Genomic DNA, 14,455 nt, shown 5'->3' with positions numbered 1-14,455 from the left:
AACTCCACACAGAAGGCACCCCAGCCGAGAATCGAACCGGAGAACCTCTTGCTGTGAGGTGACAATGTTAACCACTGCACCACTGTGCCGCCCATGTCATATGTCTTATTCTGCCAGACTAAAGAAACTTCAGCTCTATTCAGTAGCATACCGCCTGCTCAGAGGTGATCTCTGCCTGACGTACAAGGCCATGTCAAATCAGGATCTGATGGACATGCTCCACCTCAAAAAATCCAAATCCATCAGGACCACGAGAGCTAAAGACTTAAACCTCGTCACAAGTATGAATAGGACATGCTGGAGGGATAGATTCATAACCCAGAGGCTTTCCATGCTTTGGAACAAGATCCCAGTTCATATTAGGCAGAGCCCCTCACTGACTCTCTTCAAGAGAAATCTTAATGAGTGGATGGGAGATCGTAAGTTTACCCCAGGGGTCACATCTGTGTCACTGCTAGACAGGGGCACAGTAAACTAATTCTATTATATAAGGGGACCTTCATTGTGTCACTACTAGACAGAGGCACAGTATTCTAAATTTATTCTGTACATTTTTGTACCATTTCATGGGATGGCAAAAGCCACATCACTATGGCTAGGCTTACAAATGCCCCAGGGCAGATAGCCTAGTACTCTTATTTTTGGTCTGTTCCTCATAGAATTTGTGGTTCTCTAGTAAATCATTGAAGATTAAAGTCACTAAATAATGACAGGCATTTGAGTTTCAGATTCAGAGCCTTCTGAAAAAACATGCTAATGCAAAATCTGTTATTCTCTTACCTTTCTATGTTTATAAAAGGAATATTTAAAATCTGTCACTGATAAGTCTTACAGTAAGAGGTTGTGAGGTATGGCCAAGATGCCAGTGGTCTCAATTTAATGGCATTTGTTCTGTGATTTAAAAAAATATATATCAGAATGTAACAGAAAAATTACAAGATGCTGAATCAAAAGACTGGCTACAAAAACATTGTTTAGTTATGTATGCCTCAGGGTAAGTCAGTATATAGTGAAGTGATGGACACAGACAATTCTTTGGAAGGGTGCCCATTAAAAGTTGCAGTCTGGAGTTAATTTATTTGGACTAAGATTTGTGATTGTAAAGAGAGTGTATACAACAGGCTACTTCTCCCTGTTGGTACTGTGCCTGCGGTTCTGTCCGAATCTATTGCTGCTACCAGGTCTATTACAAGTCTTTTGAGTCCCAAACACACAAAAACACTGCCTCGAAATTAGGATCTCAAGTGTCTTGTAGCCCATATAGGCTGCTGCTCACAGTCAAACTTGAAAATTAGTTCAGGCAGTACCTGCCACACCTCACCCAAACACCACATCCAAGTTCAAGCAAGGTAAGGGCATCAGGCAAGGGGAGGGAGTTGGAGGGGGAAGTTAGGGTTAAGGAGTGAGAGAGGGATTTTAGGCTTGGGGCAGTTTTAGGGTTAGGGATCTAAATTTAGATTTAGGGAGGGGGGATTGGGATTTTAGGTTTAGGGAATGACTGGGGACTTTAGAGTTAGGAGGAATGGAGTTTTAGTGTAAGGAAGCAAAGACATGGGTTGGCACCTGGGTGGGACTTTTAGGGTTAGTATTAGTACTCAGGTAGGGCTATAGATTTTTGTAGGTTTGGGTATTGGGAATTTACGTACTTATGGGTGATTTGGCTGCTGGGAGTTAGAGCATTGTGAACAAGATTGTAGCAATCTACTAGCAAGACAGCACCACAAACTGTTTAAATCCCTTATTCAGTATGAAAACTCCCACTCAGATGTTTGTGATGGCTTCAGGTAAACTTTCAGCCAGCTATACCTCTCAACGGTTTCTGATTTTGCCTCATATCCTGTCCTGTTTCTTGTAAAAGTCTTCATTTTCTGGTAAGTCATTCATGAAGATCACAGTCACTCAGTAGTGCCACAGTTAGAGTTTCATACTTGTTATTGTTCAGAAAATACATGTATATGCAAAACTTGTTGTCCTATTAACGCATTAAGTGAAAAACTGCCACAGATCCAAAGATAGTTCTCAAGGGCAGGCATGTATGTGTGTGTGTGTGTGTGTGTGTGTGTGTGTGTGTGTGTGTGTGTGTGTGTGTGTGTGTGTGTGTGTGTGTGTGTGTGTGTGTGTGTGTGTGCGTGTGTGTGCACACGTGCACGCGCACTGGAGAATGTGTGCATGCAGTGTCACATAGCTGTTTCTTACTGTTTGGAAAAGTTCATGTGTAATTTATCAAAGTACATTAAGAATGTATTTCGAATAGAGTTGCGCAAGTGTTAGCACCATCAAAACTGACCTAATATTGCAGGTCATACCCCCAAATATGCAAGTTTAGACATTATGCCCCCACCACTCCAGCATACCAATTATGTATAAGCAAATTAAGTGCTATAATTTTGGACTATCTGCTATGATTTGTTGATGGTATGCAGCTATGTTTTTGAAAGCTGAGAGGTTGAGAGGTATACACATAATGTCACTTACAAATGATTTTTCTTCCCCATTAAATGAAGAATTGGGAAAATGTATTAATATAAATATACTGGTTTTAGTCTTTAAAGTGTACCATGTGTCACTGAACTGTAACAGTAGGTAAGTGATTCTCTCTGATTCACTTACACTGCTTGTGGTTTGTGGCTTCTTGTGTGCCATGCAAGATTACAATCAATTTGGTAAGGAAATTTGCATTTCCCCCTCTGCTGTGCATTGTCAGAGTTGGTGTATTTAAAATAGTAGGAGTGAAAGGGTGCAGGGAGGCTTGTCTCCCCCAAACAGAAACTCTTTAGCTTGCTTTATTTATTTATTTATTTATTTTTTGTTTGTTTGTTTGTTTGTTTGTTTGTTTGTTTGTTTGTTTTGTTTAAAATGACATTTCAAATTTAGTTTTATTTTTGATTTTTTGTGTTTGCTGTATTGAACAGACAATGGAGTAAGAATCAACTATTCATTATAGATCCTATATGTATAAAGCATTGACATATATATAAATTCATGGTACTTACATAATATGATACTTGGTTGCCTCACTGGATTGTGCTATGATTACCACTAACCAGCTATACATTATTTACTGAGTGACAGAACTAAATGCCATTGAGGCTTGTTGGACATTGACATGGGAAAGAAAAAGAGATGTGGTATGATATGATATTTATGCAAAGGAGAAAGCCAAGCTAATCAGTATAAAAAGCAGGTCCAAAGATATCTGAAGAGAAATGCAGGCAAAAGCACCAGGAAATGGAACATTTCATAATATAAATCCAAAAAATAAGAAAACAAAGGGGAGATACAGAAAACAGGATTAGTAAGGCCGAAGGCAAACAAATAGAAATTGAAGTTAAGTATTATCTATTATGGGTAGCACAGTGGTGTAGCAGTTAATATTGTTACCTCACAACAAGAGGTTGATTCTCAGCTGGGGTGCCTTTTGTGGAGAGTCTGCATATCTTCCCTGCATTCGCGTGGGTTTCCTCCGAGTGCTGTAGTTTCCTCACACTCCAAAGACATGCATCTGGATCATTTCTCCCCAGGCCTCCTCTGAAAATGGGCTCTGTCCCAGTCAGACTTTCCTAGTAAACAAATGTTAAATAAAAATAAAATAAATTAATGTGGAGGATCCAGCATAGGCAATGTTGCAGCGTGATGGAATTACAGGCCACAGATTAAGGACCAGCAGGGGGATTAGGAGGCATGTGAAGAAGATTTGTAACATGAGCCTTCTGTAGCAGACTGGTATGAAAGTCCAGTTGAAGTTGCACAGCAAGGGAAGGAGCAGGAAACAGTGGCAATCCCGGTGCAGGCAATGCTACAAAGTGATGGGTCAAAGGGTTCCCATATGAATTAATAGCAGCAGGGTGCATCTGATGAGGATACTTCACAGAAAGATTTTCTGGACTGTTCTGTAGATTACTCTCAGGAAACGGAGAGCAAAGAAGACACTATCAATCCAGAAGAAAATAATTTGGTGGAAGATCTGCTTAATTTAATAGAGATGGACAGACATATTAAGATAGATGAAAGAGCTAGATTACAGAAACTAAATAAGACCAAACGAATTAGAAGATTGATAAAAGAGGTGATCACATAATCAAGACTATTAAGAGAAATTATCACAATATAACAGAATATATTACTGCACAGTTAAACTAATAATAGATAAAATGTTACCACAAAAGCATACAGTAGCAAATGAAAGGAAGGGGGCAAGTAAAATGCCACAGTGAACAATAAAGCAATCAAGACAGGAATCACTCTTAGATGAATATAGAAAAGGGAAAATATCATCAAAAATACTTAGATGTAATAAAAGCAATCTTGAGTACCAAAACAGATTGAAATGGTTTATGTACTATTGCCAATAACAAAAATTAAAAATATCAGCACATACAGGAAAAACATAGAATGCATACAGATAAATATAAAGAAAAAGTACAAAATAAGCAATTTATGGATGATTTATGATTTTACAGAAATTTGGGAAACAAAGCAAAAGGAATAGAAACACCACCAAAAATAAGAAAGAGAAAGAAAGAAATTGACACATTTTGGAGAAGTATTGTGAAGACCCTGTTGAACATAACAAAGATGCTGGTTAGGACAGACAAATTACAAGAAACAGTAAGGAATTCTAATGTACAGGATATGAAATGGGATAAAACAAAGGCCAGAGAAAATGAGACAACATTAAGAAAAGCTCCTAAATGGAGACCCCAGGCTAAGACACATTACATAACTTCTGCCTAAAAGCATTAACATCATCACACAAAAATCTAGCCCTAAGTAAGAATTACTTACATTCACATCCCAAACAGACACCAAACTGGTTTACAACAGGACAAAGTACATTCCCCCTCAAAAGTAAACCTGCAAGCCATCCTAAATACCATAGACCAATAACTTGCCTTTCGACAATATACAAGGTATATACTGGAAATGATGCAAACACAGGTTATACTCATTTAGAAAAAAATTAAGTATGGCAATAGAACAAACGGTTAACAAAAGAAAGCCATATGGAATAAAGGATCATTTCTTGCTAAATAAAGCAACAGAGAATTGTAAAAATGAGAAGAAACTAAGTATCCATTGCTAGATTACAAAATATATTTGGCAGTATTGACATTCATGGAGAGAGGAAGGCTTGTCATACTGCTCAACTGCCCATATTTTTGCAGAATGCCCAGATTTTCGCCTCATAATTTTGGTCTGTACCTCATAAAATTTGTGTTTTTCTGACAAATCACCGAAGATTGAAGCCGTTAAATAATAATAAATAATGACAGCCATTTGAATTTCAGACTTCATATCCTTTAGAAAATACATAGCAATAGAAAACCTGTTATTCTAGCATCCATCTAAGTTTATAGGAGCAATATTTAAAATCTGCCCCTATTTTTAGACCCTTTGTCCTCCCATCATTTTTGGCTTTCTCCAGATTTCTTGCTCTGAGAGGTTGAGAGGTATGATGCTTACAGATGTGTAAGATACACATATAATGTTGATCAGTCACATTACATTGACGAGGAAACAGTGGCAAACCACTTCATAGTTGAGCCATTATAAAGGGCAAATTGTTATTACAGGGATAACAATTCAAAGGGGGATATTCCAGGGTGATTTTCTGTTACCACTGCTGTTTTGCCTTGCCTTTAACCCATTAAACTATATAGCAAACAGATTAGGGTATGGTTACAATCTGGCTCCCAGAAACCAACCTTGCTTAAAGACATCTCATATGCTTTTTTTGTGGATAACTTAAAACTGTATAGTTTATCAAATAAGGAGTTGAGAGCACAACTATAAATGGTTAAAACACTCTCAGGTGGTATAAAAAAGATAATTTGGTCTTAATACATTTGCAAAAGCAACATTTAAAACAAGAAAGTTGTAGCACCAAGAAAATATAAATCTGGCACAGGAATGTTATATAAAAGAAACTTGAGCAGGAAGGAGTGTATAAATATCAGGGAATAGATGAAGGACTGGAAATAAAACATGAATAAATGTGAATAAAACTCGGCAAAAAATACTTCAGAACACTAAAACTAATATTGAAAACTGCCTTGACATCTTGAAATGAAGAGTAAACTATAAACCAATTTGCTCTTCTTGTTCTAACTTACAGTTTTGGTGTGACTGACTAGTCCCCAAAAGTATTAGATCTCTTGGACAGGAAAACAAGAAAAATGTTTCACCCTTATCAAATGACACAAAAAAATCAGTGTATAACAAGATTATGTATTCCTCGTTCTTTTTTTTTCAAAACAAGTTTATTGTTTTAACATATAAGAGAAATATCATAACAATTTTATACTCATTCTGAAGGAGGTATGGGCCTCCTCGAAATTGATTATATGTATAGGTCTGCAATTGTGTGACTTCATAAATATCTGCTGATCTCACCAGATCTAAACATAGTGAAAGTTTTAAAACATGAGGAAAGGAATGTTATGATGACATCCTTGTTAGGTTAGAAGACTTTTTTGTGTGAAGTGGGAATGGAAATCAAATCAGAAGACAAAAAAATCAAACAACTGAATGTGCCAAAAAGACAAAACAAAAGAAGAATGTAAGGAAAAGAATCAAATGAAAGAAAATCGAAAAATGCATAAATATAGTGGCAAGTACAGGGATCTCCTGGAAAAAAACTCATGTTGACCAAGATTTGATGCAGAAATGGCTCAAAAGAGGTGAACTGCGCCAAAAGACAAAAGGCTAATAAAGGTGGCCCAGAACAGTAGACTATATGCATGTTGGATTACAAAGTTCACTGAACATGTGGGAAAAACAGACAAATGCAGGTTCTATTAAAAACAACTGGAAAATATTGCACATTTTGTTGCTGGGTGTGATACACTCATGGCAAATGCCTGCATACTGAAAGGCAAAATAATGTGAAAGACTGCTGCAGTGGGGATTTTGCAAACACTGCAATATAGGAGTAGCTGAGAAGCAATGGAAATATAAACCACAAAGCATTAAAGAGAACAATGACATTTATATCACATGGGATCAATAGTTCAAAAAGTAGATGTTAGAAAACCAGTAATGGTAGTCCATGAAAAAAGACAAAAAGTGCTACTGATCATTGAAACTGCTACAGCTACTAATTAGTGTCTTATGTACAGACAAACACAAAGTTATCAAATACCAAGATCTGCAGGCAGATAGATAGACAGTTCTAATAGTAGGAGGTCCAACAGGTCTAATAAAAAATAATTTACAGTTGAACTTATAAATGTTACCAATACATGTAATGTATGATTTACAGGAGTCAGTTCTGGGCACATTATGGGTGCTGAGAAGAGCATGTTGGCTAACATGAGAGATTGAAACAATTTTATGAACTTTAATTGTACTCTGACTTAGAAAAGGAGTCTATTCCCATCATGGTGTTAGAAACTGAAAACACTTGAAAAACGTTTTGTATAATTATTTATTCCAGTTATTTGCATTTTAAGACTGTAATGTACATATGTTTTGTGGCGTCCTTGCTGCTGCATTAATTGCTTGAAAATCACCATAAAAGTGTTATTTTAGCTAGTTTTTAAACTAGTTCCTATTAGCTTTTCACCTTTAGCTAATCGTTTTGTGTTTTTAAATTAAGAAGACTTGGATTTTCTCATCTAGTGTCAATAGGAGGTACCTTGGTCAGCCCAAGTTGGGAAATACCCAGGAAGGATTAAAGTTAGGATGTTTTATTGGCCAGATGGCTATTGGTGTTTATCAGGGCCTTGTATAGATGTAGGGACTTAGAAACTACATTTTCCATATAAAACTACCTCTAAAACCATACCAGCTGTACACAGTAACTCAGTTGTGTAAAGAGCAATTAGTTTGTGCAAAGTCTAGTTTTTGCTTCAACCCTCAAAAGCACCCGAGCTAGCCAGCTATTAATCCCCCTTATACCACACCATTGTAGTTCACCTAGATGGACTAGACATCATGAATATGAATTTCCCAGTTCCTCTATCACCAGGTTGATGGACAACCAATTAATCCTTAGAAAAAGCAATACAGTATGCCAGCGTTGTATTGACACAATGTCATTGGAGGAAAGACATCTACATAGAAGCTCTCAAGAATAACAATCAGGTTTTCAGTGACACAAAATATACCTGCCGTGCATAGTAAGCACCCAACACATAGACCAACATATGCTGATGTACTAAAAGTATTCTTCTAAACCTCAGGATGTCCTAGACATTCGACTTGCATCAATTATCCTCAGCAAACTCAAAAAGCACTTCACCAAAACAGCACCTAATACCGCACATATAATCACACCCCATGGAGCCTCAACTGCAAAGCACATAAGGCAAGCCAGCACACTACCCAATATTCTAGTCATAGGAGACTCCATTATGAGACATACAGATACCCCACTCACCAGGCTGAACAAGGAGAGAATTATGATTGGTTGCCTATCAGGAGTGAAGATCCACCAAGTCACTCAGCACTCAGGCATTCAACTACAAGAACCAGTATGACTCAGTCATAGTCAATGCGGATGTAAATGGCCTGTGATGTACCTTCCTGTACTACATGAAGAGAGACATTATGGAGCTCTCAGACCATGTGTCCCTGTCTGAAATGAGCCTAGCTTCTGGTAGGGGAGAGGCACGATATTTGTCAACATGGGAGAGCATGGTCAACAGACCAAGTTGCTTTACCAAGGATTGTGCATTCCTGTCCCAGCTAGACTTTTGAATATTGGCTGAAACTTCGTCCTTCCCCCAGTGTGCCTTTTTGAGGTAATGTCAATCTGGAAAACCTTCCAACTTTGCAAAATCAACCCAAGGAAATCTAAGTGTTACTTATCAGTGCTAGGAGCCTAAACAATATACTACACTCTCTGCAAGCTCTTTTCACCCTGATGAATGCAGACATCTGTGCAGTTACCAAGACATAGGTTAAAGCTGCAGAGGGCATGCCAGCAGTACAAGGATACAATGCATTCTACATATTTAGACCAGCTACTGCACAGGCAAGGACTAAAAGAGGAGGTGTATCAACCTACATCAAAAACAAACATGCATCAAGGTTGGTCAAACATGATGGCATGCTTGAGCTTCTCAATGTCCAAATGACCATAGATAGGGTCCCATATCTTATTCTTGCGAGTTATACTTCACCGTCTATGACCCACAAAACCATAGATCACACTAAGACCTACTGAAGACAGTTACCATTCTACTAAATACTACATTCATGGGGCACTTTAACTACCCCTCTATAAACAGGGAATCCTACACCCTATCTTCCAGGCCCAGAAATTCCTGGAATTTATAAACGCCAGTGTCATCTGTGGTAAGATCAGACCATAAAGCTATCTCCTTCAAAATAAAAATCAATGCTGTGACCCCAACAAGCCCTCTAGCAGTTAGGAACTACTCTAAGGCAAACTACGTATTATTAAGAGATTAGCTGACAGAATTTCAAGCCCCTTTGAGACCAGGAGATCACAGCTGCATGTGTAGAATTGTACATAGAAACCCTGCATAATCATGTTAATAGCTGCAAAGAGACAGTTGTGCCTATCAAAAACAATCCCAGAACAAACTCAAAAAACAAACCACCCTGGTGTAATCCAAACATTAACAGATGAATGTTGTTAGTGCATATGCTCCACAAGTTGGGTGTGCGATGGATGAGAAAGAGAAATTTTGGAGTGAGTTGGATGAAGTTGTGGTGAGTGTACCCAAGGGTGAGAGACTAGTGATTGGAGCAGACTTTAATGGGCATGTTGGTGAAGTGAACAGAGGGGATGAGGAAGTGATGGGTAGGTATGGTGTTAAGGAGAGGAATGCAGAAGGTCAGATGATTGTGGATTTTGCGAAAAGGATGGACATGGCTGTGGTGAATATGTATTTTAAGAAGACAGAGGAGCATAGGGTGAAGTACAAGAGTGGAGGAAGATGCACACAGGTGGATTATATCCTATGTAGGAGGGCCAGTCTGAAGGAGATTGGAGATTGTAAAGTGGTGGCAGGGGAAAGTGTAGTTAAGCAGCATAGAATGGTGGTCTGTAGGATGACATTGCTGATCAAGAAGAGGAGAAGGAGTGTGAAAGCAGTGCCAAGGATTAAATGGTGGAAGTTAAAAAAGGATGATTGTGAAGTGGAGTTTACGGAAGAGTTAAGACAGGCACTGGGAGGCAGTGGAGAGTTACCAAATAGCTGGGTAACTACAGCAGAACTAGTAAGGGAGACTGCTAGAAAGGTGCTTGGTGTGACATCTGGACAGAGGAAGGAGGACAAGGAGACCTGGTGGTGGAATGAGGAAGTACAGGAGAGTATACAGAGGAAGAGGCTGGCGAAGAAGTGGGATTGTCAAAGATATGAAGAAAGTAGACATGAGTATAAGGAGATGAGGTGCATGGCAAAGAGAGAGGTGGCGAAAGTTAAGGATAAGGCGTATGGAGAGTTGTATGAGAGATTGGACACTAAAGAGGGAGAAAAGGACCTGTACCGATTGGCTAGACAGAGGGACAGAGCTGGGAAAGATATGCAGCAAGTAAGGGTGATAAAGGATAGTGAGGGAAAAGTACTCACAAGAGAGGAGAGTGTGTTGAGTAGATGGAAAGAGTATTTTGAGAGGCTGATAAATGAAGAGAATGAGAGAGAGAAGGTTGGATGATGTGGGGAAAGTGAATCAGGAAGTGAAACAGATTAGCAAGGAGGAAGTAAGGACAGCTATGAAGAGGATGAAGAATGGAAAGGCTGTTGGCCCAGATGACATCCCAATGGAAGCATGGAGGTGCTTAGGAGAAATGGCAGTGGAATTTTTAACTAGATTGTTTAATGACATTTTGAAAAGTCAGAGGATGCCCGAGGAGTGGAGAAAAAGTGTTTTGGTACCTATCTTTAAGAATAAGGGTGATGTGCAGAGCTGCAGTAACTACAGAGGGATAAAATTGATCAGTCACAGCTTGAAGTTATGGGAGAGAGTAGTAGAAGCTAGGTTAAGAAGGGAGGTGATGATTAGTGATCAGCAGTATGGTTTCATGCCAGGAAAGAGCACTACAGATGCGATGTTTGCTCTGAGAGTTTTATTGGAGAAATACAGAGAAGGTCAGAAGGAGTTGCATTGTGTCTTTGTAGACTTGGAGAAAGCATATGACAGGGTGCCTAGAGAAGAGTTGTGGTATTGTATGAGGAAGTCGGGAGTGGCAGAGAAGTATGTAAGAGTGGTACAGGATATGTACGAGGGTAGTGTGACAGTGGTGAGGACTACAGTGGGAGTGACAGATCCGTTTAAGGTGGAGGTGGGATTACATCAAGGATCAGCTCTGAGTCCTTTCTTATTTGCAGTGGTGATGGACAAGTTGACAGATGAGATCAGACAGGAGGCCCCGTGGACTATGATGTTTGCAGATGACATTGTGATCTGTAGTGAGAGTAGGAATCAGGTTGAGGAGACTCTGGAGAGGTGGAGATATGCTCTAGAAAGCAGAGGAATGAAGGTCAGCAGGGCTAGGACAGAATATATGTGTGTAAATGAGAGGGAGGGTAGAGGAATGGTCAGGATGCAGGGAGTAGAGTTGGTAAAGGTGGACGAGTTTAAGTACTTGGCATCTACAGTTCAGAGTAATGGTGAATGTGGAAGAGAGGTGAAGAAGAGAGTACAGGCAGGGTGGAATGGGTGGAGAAGAGTGTCAGGAGTGATTTGTGACAGACGGGTACCAGTAAGAGTGAAAGGGAAGGTCTACAAGACAATAGTGAGACCAGCTATGTTATATGGGTTGGAGACAGTGGCATTGACAAAAAGGCAGGAGTCAGAGCTGGATGTGGCAGAGTTAAAGATGTTAAGATTTGTACTCGGTGTGACTAGGATGGATAGGATTAGGAATCAGTATATTAGAGGGTCAGCTCATGTTGGACAGTTTGGAGACAAAGCAAGAGAGACGAGATTGCGTTGGTTTGGACATGTGCTGAGGAGGGATGATGGGTATATTGGGAAAAAGATGCTAAGGATGGAGCTGCCAGGTAAGAGGAAAAGAGGAAGGCCTAAGATAAGGTTTATGGACGTGGTGAGAGAGGACATGCAGGCGGTTGGTGTGACAGAGCAAGATGCCGAGGATAGGAAGAAATGGAAAGAGATGATCCGCTGTGACAACCCCTAATGGGAAAAGCCGAAAGATGATAATGATGATGACAACACAAAGAAAAATGTCATAGCTAAAATTAGGAAATACAATGCCCAGAAAGACAATCATTCTGTCAACGAGATAAACAAACAATTAAGATGGAAAATTAACTATACCAAAACAAATTGGAATATATATTGAAATTGATAAAAATCTACACTTCGACGTCCACATTTCACAAACTATCAAAAAAGTCCATAAAAAAAATGAGAACACTATATGGGCACAGGAAATCCCTCTTGAAACAAGCACGGACTACCCTGGCCCAAACCCACCTCTTGTCTACCCTAATGCATGCTGATCCAATTCTTACCCAGCTTAGAAAACTTGACTATGCCAGACTCGAATCAAGTTATAATAAAATCGCCAAGTTTGCAAACAACTCCACCTTTAAAACCCACCATTGCCAGGCTCTAAGGGAACTGCAATGGCTGGAACTTACCCAGCTACTAACCTATCACCAATTAGTCATTGCCTACAATGTGGTAACACATCCAGAAAAAAAACCTGAACTAGGCCAACTTCTCACCCACTATAATACAAATCATCCTCTCAGATCTTCCAACAAATCCCTCCTCTGTATCTCTAGGGCTAACAATACTGCAAGTAAAGCACTGTTCACACTCCATAGCTAGAATCTGGAATAATCTCCCTCCTGCTCTCATTTCTGCCTCTACCTATTCTCACTTTAAAAACTCACTTAAGACACACTTAAAGAATAAGTGGCTATGCCTATGTATTACATAAGACCTCAAATTATTCCACTTATATACCTCACTTCCTAATATACCTACTGTAATATATATATTACAGTCTAGGTCTTCTAATGCTGATTGAATTTGTATACTTATTCTGTTATTAACCATGGTTAACTATTTTTTCCCGTATATATAGATCTTGTTATGTCTTCTGCTGTATACTGTATTTTAACATATTGTTTGAAAATTCTCTGTATGCTGTATTTTAACATATTTTGTAAAATTTTACTTACTGTGGAGCTTTTCTCCCCGGGTCTCCACTGAAAATGGACCTGTGTCCACTCGGATCATCCCGGTTAACAAATGCAAAATAAAAATAAATAAATAAAATAAATAAATACATTTTAGGGTAAAGATTACCACCCAGACCAAGGACAACTACAAAGCTTTCTTTAGCTATGTCCAAAATCTCAAAGGCAGTACACAACAATGGGCAGAATTTATTGTTAATGCAGACACTTACTCAGAGCCAGAAGATAATGCAGATCTGCTGGCTGACAAATTCACCTCCAGTTTTACCCCACCACCACCCCTCTAGTAATACCATTGAGCATAACCCTTTCCCTAGCTCTGACTAGGGAGCAGTCCTACATGTAATATCTATGGCTAACAGCACTGCCACTGAGTGGCTCCAGTAATATCCCAGGATGCCTCCTAAATAGCCCAAAACATGATCAATGTGGCCTTCAGAAGCCACTATTTAACCATAGCCTTCAGACAGACTTTGTGCCGTATGAATGGAGGACTTCAGTCATCATCCCTCTGCACAAATATGGTCCATCAATGGACTTTGGGAACTGCAGACCCATAAGTCTGACTAGTATCATATGCAAAGCCATGGAAGAAATTATCAGGAATATGATTAATAATGACATATGAAACCTTTAGATACTGAATCTAACCCAGTTTAGCTTCAAGAAAGGCATACCATGTCTTTTCAACCTGGTGAATGTCTTTCAAAAAGTAACCAAGGCCATGGATGAGGGCAAAACAGTGCATACTGCCAACCTTGAACATGTTAAGGTATTTGATACAATATCTCACTTGGGCATTGTAAACAAATTCACAGAATTAGACATTACCTGCTATGTTACATGCTGGATAGCCAGCCGGTTCTCAGATGGGACCCAGGAAGTTAGGATATGGGTTACCACCTCCACAAAGAGGCCAGTTGCTAATGAAGTCCTTCAGGGTTCTGTGCTGGGTGTGTTCCTTTTTGACGTTGACTTCTCAGAAGTCAAAGCTAATGTCAAAGGCCTTCAGCTGACCAAGTTTTCAGATGACTACAAACTAGAAGCAGTCATAGAATTCCCCTAAGACACTAACATCCTATAGAAAAGCTTGACAGTGACAAATAACTGGTGACAAAGCCACAGCTTAAAAGTCATTGTCAAGAAATGTAGAATAGTACCCTCTGGGAAGTCAGCCACCCTTGGCAACCACCTCATGGACAACATGCCCCTAAGAATGGACCCAGTAGTCAAGGATTTGGGGATGTATATGGATAGTTACCTGTTTTTTTATTAACATGTGTCTAAGGTAAGGAATTAATTTTATG

This window comes from Protopterus annectens, chromosome 2.part1 (assembly GCF_019279795.1).
Source record: "Protopterus annectens isolate FY-2018-M chromosome 2.part1, PAN1.0, whole genome shotgun sequence".
Classification (NCBI taxonomy): domain Eukaryota; kingdom Metazoa; phylum Chordata; order Ceratodontiformes; family Protopteridae; genus Protopterus; species Protopterus annectens.
This window is presented reverse-complemented; position numbering follows the sequence as displayed.